Below are 8,043 nucleotides of genomic sequence, written 5' to 3' on the forward strand. Positions count from 1 at the left end.
TCATGCTAATCGCATTAGCCTACGTTAGTTCAACCTCATGCTAATCACATTAGCCTACGTTAGTTCAACCTCATGCTAATCACATTAGCCTACGTTAGTTCAACCTCATGCTCATCACATTAGCCTACGTTAGTTCAACCTCATGCTAATCTCATTAGCCTACGTTAGTTCAACCTCATGCTAATCACATTAGCCTACGTTAGTTCAACCTCATGCTAATCACATTAGCCTACGTTAGTTCAACCTCATGCTAATCGCATTAGCCTATGTTAGTTCAACCTCATGCTAATCACATTAGCCTACGTTAGTTCAACCTCACGCTAATCGCATTAGCCTACGTTAGTTCAACCTCATGCTAACGCATTATCCTACGTTAGTTCAACCTCATGCTAATCACATTAGCCTACGTTAGTTCAACCTCATGCTAATCACATTATCCTACGTTAGTTCAACCTCATGCTAATCACATTAGCCTACGTTAGTTCAACCTCATGCTAATCACATTAGCCTACGTTAGTTCAACCTCATGCTAATCACATTAGCCTACGTTAGTTCAACCTCATGCTAATCGCATTAGCCTACGTTAGTTCAACCTCATGCTAATCGCATTAGCCTACGATAGTTCAACCTCATGCTAATCGCATTATCCTACATTAGTTCAACCTCATGCTAATCGCATTAGCCTACGTTAGTTCAACCTCATGCTAATCACATTATCCTACGTTAGTTCAACCTCATGCTAATCACATTAGCCTACGTTAGTTCAACCTCATGCTAATCACATTAGCCTACGTTAGTTCAACCTCATGCTAATCACATTAGCCTACGTTAGTTCAACCTCATGCTAATCACATTAGCCTACGTTGGTTCAAACTCATGCTAATCGCATTATCCTACGTTAGTTCAACCTCATGCTAATCACATTAGCCTACGTTAGTTCAACCTCATGCTAATCACATTAGCCTACGTTAGTTCAACCTCATGCTCATCACATTAGCCTACGTTAGTTCAACCTCATGCTCATCACATTAGCCTACGTTAGTTCAACCTCATGCTAATCACATTAGCCTACGTTAGTTCAACCTCATGCTAATCACATTAGCCTACATTAGTTCAACCTCATGCTAATCACATTAGCCTACGTTAGTTCAACCTCATGCTAATCACATTAGCCTACGTTAGTTCAAACTCATGCTAATCGCATTATCCTACGTTAGTTCAACCTCATGCTAATCACATTAGTCTACGTTAGTTCAACCTCATACTAATCACATTAGCCTACGTTAGTTCAACCTCATGCTAATCACATTAGCCTACGTTAGTTCAACCTCATGCTCATCACATTAGCCTATGTTAGTTCAACCTCATGCTAATCGCATTAGCCTACGTTAGTTCAACCTCATGCTAATCACATTAGCCTACGTTAGTTCAACCTCATGCTAATATTAGCCTACGTTAGTTCAACCTCATGCTAATCGCATTAGCCTACGATAGTTCAACCTCATGCTAATCGCATTATCCTACATTAGTTCAACCTCATGCTATTTTTTTTTATTTTTTTTATTTCACCTTTATTTAACCAGGTAGGCTAGTTGAGAACAAGTTCTCATTTGCAACTGCGACCTGGCCAAGATAAAGCATAGCAGTGTGAACAGACAACACAGAGTTACACATGGAGTAAACAATTAGCAAGTCAATAACACAGTAGAAAAAAATGGGCAGTCTATATACAATGTGTGCAAAAGGCATGAGGAGGTAGGCGAATAATACAATTTTGCAGATTAACACTGGAGTGATAAATGATCAGATGGGCATGTACAGGTAGAGATATTGGTGTGCAAAAGAGCAGAAAAGTAAATAAATAAAAACAGTATAAAAACAGTATGGGAATGAGGTAGGTGAAAAGGGTGAGCTATTTACCTATAGACTATGTACAGCTGCAGCGATCGGTTAGCTGCTCGGATAGCTGATGTTTGAAGTTGGAGAGGGAGATAAAAGTCTCCAACTTCAGCGATTTTGCAATTCGTTCCAGTCACAGGCAGCAGAGTACTGGAACGAAAGGCGGCCAAATGAGGTGTTGGCTTTAGGGATGATCAGTGAGATACACCTGCTGGAGCGCGTGCTACGGATGGGTGTTGCCATCGTGACCAGTGAACTGAGATAAGGCGGAGCTTTACCTAGCATGGACTTGTAGATGACCTGGAGCCAGTGGGTCTGGCGACGAATATGTAGTGAGGGCCAGCCGACTAGAGCATACAAGTCGCAGTGGTGGGTGGTATAAGGTGCTTTAGTGACAAAACGGATGGCACTGTGATAGACTGCATCCAGTTTGCTGAGTAGAGTGTTGGAAGCCATTTTGTAGATGACATCGCCGAAGTCGAGGATCGGTAGGATAGTCAGTTTTACTAGGGTAAGCTTGGCAGCGTGAGTGAAGGAGGCTTTGTTGCGGAATAGAAAGCCGACTCTGGATTTGATTTTTGATTGGAGATGTTTGATGTGAGTCTGGAAGGAGAGTTTGCAGTCTAGCCAGACACCTAGGTACTTATAGATGTCCACATATTCAAGGTTGGAACCATCCAGGGTGGTGATGCTAGTCGGGCATGCGTTAGTTCAACCTCATACTAATCGCATTATCCTACTTTAGTTCAACCTCATGCTAATCACATTAGCCTACGTTAGTTCAACCTCATGCTAATCGCATTAGCCTATGTTAGTTCAACCTCATGCTAATCACATTAGCCTACGTTAGTTCAACCTCATGCTAATCGCATTAGCCTATGTTAGTTCAACCTCATGCTAATCACATTAGCCTACGTTAGTTCAACCTCACGCTAATCGCATTAGCCTACGTTAGTTCAACCTCATGCTACACGCATTATCCTACGTTAGTTCAACCTCATGCTAATCACATTAGCCTACGTTAGTTCAACCTCATGCTAATCACATTATCCTACGTTAGTTCAACCTCATGCTAATCACATTAGCCTACGTTAGTTCAACCTCATGCTAATCACATTAGCCTACGTTAGTTCAACCTCATTCTAATCACATTAGCCTACGTTAGTTCAACCTCATGCTAATCGCATTAGCCTACGTTAATTCAACCTCATGCTAATCGCATTAGCCTACGATAGTTCAACCTCATGCTAATCGCATTATCCTACATTAGTTCAACCTCATGCTAATCGCATTAGCCTATGTTAGTTCAACCTCATGCTAATCACATTATCCTACGTTAGTTCAACCTCATGCTAATCACATTAGCCTACGTTAGTTCAACCTCATGCTAATCACATTAGCCTACGTTAGTTCAACCTCATGCTAATCACATTAGCCTACGTTAGTTCAACCTCATGCTAATCACATTAGCCTACGTTAGTTCAACCTCATGCTAATCACATTAGCCTACGTTAGTTCAACCTCATGCTAATCACATTAGCCTACGTTAGTTCAACCTCATGCTAATCGCATTAGCCTACGTTAGTTCAACCTCATGCTAATCGCATTAGCCTACGTTAGTTCAACCTCATGCTAATCACATTAGCCTACGTTAGTTCAACCTCATGCTAATCACATTAGCCTACGTTAGTTCAACCTCATGCTAATCACATTAGCCTACGTTAGTTCAACCTCATGCTAATCACATTAGCCTACGTTAGTTCAACCTCATGCTAATCACATTAGCCTACGTTAGTTCAACCTCATGCTAATCACATTAGCCTACGTTAGTTCAACCTCATGCTAATCACATTATCCTACGTTAATTCAACCTCATGCTAATCACATTAGCCTACGTTAGTTCAACCTCATGCTAATCACATTAGCCTACGTTAGTTCAACCTCATGCTCATCACATTAGCCTACGTTAGTTCAACCTCATGCTCATCACATTAGCCTACGTTAGTTCAACCTCATGCTAATCACATTAGCCTACGTTAGTTCAACCTCATGCTAATCACATTAGCCTACGTTAGTTCAACCTCATGCTAATCACATTAGCCTACGTTAGTTCAAACTCATGCTAATCGCATTAGCCTACGTTAGTTCAACCTCATGCTAATCACATTAGTCTACGTTAGTTCAACCTCATGCTAATCACATTAGCCTACGTTAGTTCAACCTCATGCTAATCACATTAGCCTACGTTAGTTCAACCTCATGCTAATCACATTAGCCTACGTTAGTTCAAACTCATGCTAATCGCATTAGCCTACGTTAGTTCAACCTCATGCTAATCACATTATCCTACGTTAGTTCAACCTCATGCTAATCACATTAGCCTACGTTAGTTCAACCTCATGCTAATCACATTAGCCTACGTTAGTTCAACCTCATGCTCATCACATTAGCCTACGTTAGTTCAACCTCATGCTAATCACATTAGCCTACGTTAGTTCAACCTCATGCTAATCACATTAGCCTACGTTAGTTCAACCTCATGCTAATCACATTAGCCTACGTTAGTTCAACCTCATGCTAATCACATTAGCCTACGTTAGTTCAACCTCATGCTAATCACATTATCCTACGTTAGTTCAACCTCATGCTAATCACATTATCCTATGTTAGTTCAACCTCATGCTAATCACATTAGCCTACGTTAGTTCAACCTCATGCTAATCACATTAGCCTACGTTAGTTCAACCTCATGCTAATCGCATTAGCCTACGTTAGTTCAACCTCATGCTAATCACATTATCCTACGTTAGTTCAACCTCATGCTAATCACATTAGCCTACGTTAGTTCAACCTCAGGCTAATCACATTAGCCTACGTTAGTTCAACCTCATGCTAATCACATTAGCCTACGTTAGTTCAACCTCATGCTAATCACATTAGCCTACGTTAGTTCAACCTCATGCTAATCACATTAGCCTACGTTAGTTCAACCTCATGCTAATCACATTAGCCTACCTTTAGTTCAACCTCATGCTAATCACATTATCCTACGTTAGTTCAACCTCATGCTAATCACATTATCCTATGTTAGTTCAACCTCATGCTAATCACATTAGCCTACGTTAGTTCAACCTCATGCTCATCACATTAGCCTACGTTAGTTCAACCTCATGCTCATCACATTAGCCTACGTTAGTTCAACCTCATGCTAATCTCATTAGCCTACGTTAGTTCAAACTCATGCTAATCGCATTATCCTACGTTAGTTCAACCTCATGCTAATCACATTAGTCTACGTTAGTTCAACCTCATGCTAATCACATTAGCCTACGTTAGTTCAACCTCATGCTAATCACATTAGCCTACGTTAGTTCAACCTCATGCTCATCACATTAGCCTACGTTAGTTCAACCTCATGCTAATCGCATTAGCCTACGTTAGTTCAACCTCATGCTAATCACATTAGCCTACGTTAGTTCAACCTCATGCTAATATTAGCCTACGTTAGTTCAACCTCATGCTAATCGCATTAGCCTACGATAGTTCAACCTCATGCTAATCGCATTATCCTACATTAGTTCAACCTCATGCTAATCGCATTAGCCTACGTTAGTTCAACCTCATGCTAATCACATTAGCCTACGTTATTTCAACCTCATGCTAATCACATTAGCCTACGTTAGTTCAACCTCATGCTAATCACATTAGCCTACGTTAGTTCAACCTCATGCTAATCGCATTAGCCTACGTTAGTTCAACCTCATGCTAATCGCATTAGCCTACGTTAGTTCAACCTCATGCTAATCGCATTAGCCTACGTTAGTTCAACCTCATGCTAATCACATTATCCTACATTAGTTCAACCTCATGCTAATCACATTAGCCTACGTTAGTTCAACCTCATGCTAATCACATTAGCCTACGTTAGTTCAACCTCATGCTAATCACATTATAATATAATAATAATAATAATATCCTACGTTAGTTCAACCTCATGCTAATCACATTAGCCTACGTTAGTTCAACCTCATGCTAATCACATTAGCCTACGTTAGTTCAACCTCATACTAATCGCATTATCCTACTTTAGTTCAACCTCATGCTAATCACATTAGCCTACGTTAGTTCAACCTCATGCTAATCGCATTAGCCTATGTTAGTTCAACCTCATGCTAATCACATTAGCCTACGTTAGTTCAACCTCATGCTAATCACATTAGCCTACGTTAGTTCAACCTCATGCTAATCGCATTAGCCTACGTTAGTTCAACCTCATGCTAATCACATTAGCCTACGTTAGTTCAACCTCATGCTAATCACATTAGCCTACGTTAGTTCAACCTCATGCTAATCACATTAGCCTACGTTAGTTCAACCTCATGCTAATCACATTAGCCTACGTTAGTTCAACCTCATGCTAATCACATTAGCCTACGTTAGTTCAACCTCATGCTAATCGCATTAGCCTACGTTAGTTCAACCTCATGCTAATCGCATTAGCCTACGTTAGTTCAACCTCATGCTAATCACATTAGCCTACGTTAGTTCAACCTCATGCTAATCACATTAGCCTACGTTAGTTCAACCTCATGCTAATCGCATTAGCCTACGTTAGTTCAACCTCATGCTAATCACATTAGCCTACGTTAGTTCAACCTCATGCTAATCACATTAGCCTACGTTAGTTCAACCTCATGCTAATCACATTAGCCTACGTTAGTTCAACCTCATGCTAATCGCATTAGCCTACGTTAGTTCAACCTCATGCTAATCGCATTAGCCTACGTTAGTTCAACCTCATGCTAATCGCATTAGCCTACGTTAGTTCAACCTCATGCTAATCGCATTAGCCTACGTTAGTTCAACCTCATGCTAATCACATTAGCCTACGTTAGTTCAACCTCATGCTAATCACATTAGCCTACGTTAGTTCAACCTCATGCTAATCACATTAGCCTACGTTAGTTCAACCTCATGCTAATCACATTAGCCTACGTTAGTTCAACCTCATGCTAATCACATTAGCCTACGTTAGTTCAACCTCATGCTAATCACATTAGCCTACGTTAGTTCAACCTCATGCTAATCACATTAGCCTACGTTAGTTCAACCTCATGCTAATCACATTAGCCTACGTTAGTTCAACCTCATGCTAATCACATTAGCCTACGTTAGTTCAACCTCATGCTAATCACATTAGCCTACGTTAGTTCAACCTCATGCTAATCACATTAGCCTACGTTAGTTCAACCTCATGCTAATCACATTAGCCTACGTTAGTTCAACCTCATGCTAATCACATTAGCCTACGTTAGTTCAACCTCATGCTAATCACATTAGCCTACGTTAGTTCAACCTCATGCTAATCACATTAGCCTACGTTAGTTCAACCTCATGCTAATCACATTATCCTACGTTAGTTCAACCTCATGCTAATCACATTAGCCTACGTTAGTTCAACCTCATGCTAATCACATTAGCCTACGTTAGTTCAACCTCATGCTAATCACATTAGCCATCACATTAGCCTACGTTAGTTCAACCTCATGCTAATCACATTAGCCTACGTTAGTTCAACCTCATGCTAATCGCATTAGCCTACGTTAGTTCAACCTCATGCTAATCACATTAGCCTACGTTAGTTCAACCTCATGCTAATCGCATTAGCCTACGTTAGTTCAACCTCATGCTAATCACATTATCCTACGTTAGTTCAACCTCATGCTAATCACATTAGCCATCACATTAGCCTACGTTAGTTCAACCTCATGCTAATCGCATTAGCCTACGTTAGTTCAACCTCATGCTAATCGCATTAGCCTACGTTAGTTCAACCTCATGCTAATCACATTAGCCTACATTAGTTCAACCTCATGCTAATCACATTAGCCTACGTTAGTTCAACCTCACGCTAATCGCATTAGCCTACGTTAGTTCAACCTCATGCTAAACGCATTATCCTACGTTAGTTCAACCTCATGCTAATCACATTAGCCTACGTTAGTTCAACCTCATGCTAATCACATTATCCTACGTTAGTTCAACCTCATGCTAATCACATTAGCCATCACTATAGCCTACGTTAGTTCAACCTCATGCTAATCACATTAGCCTACGTTAGTTCAACCTCATGCTCATCGCATT

The sequence above is a fragment of the Oncorhynchus keta genome, unplaced genomic scaffold (genome assembly GCF_023373465.1).
Source record: "Oncorhynchus keta strain PuntledgeMale-10-30-2019 unplaced genomic scaffold, Oket_V2 Un_scaffold_8398_pilon_pilon, whole genome shotgun sequence".
NCBI classification, from domain to species: Eukaryota; Metazoa; Chordata; class Actinopteri; order Salmoniformes; family Salmonidae; genus Oncorhynchus; species Oncorhynchus keta.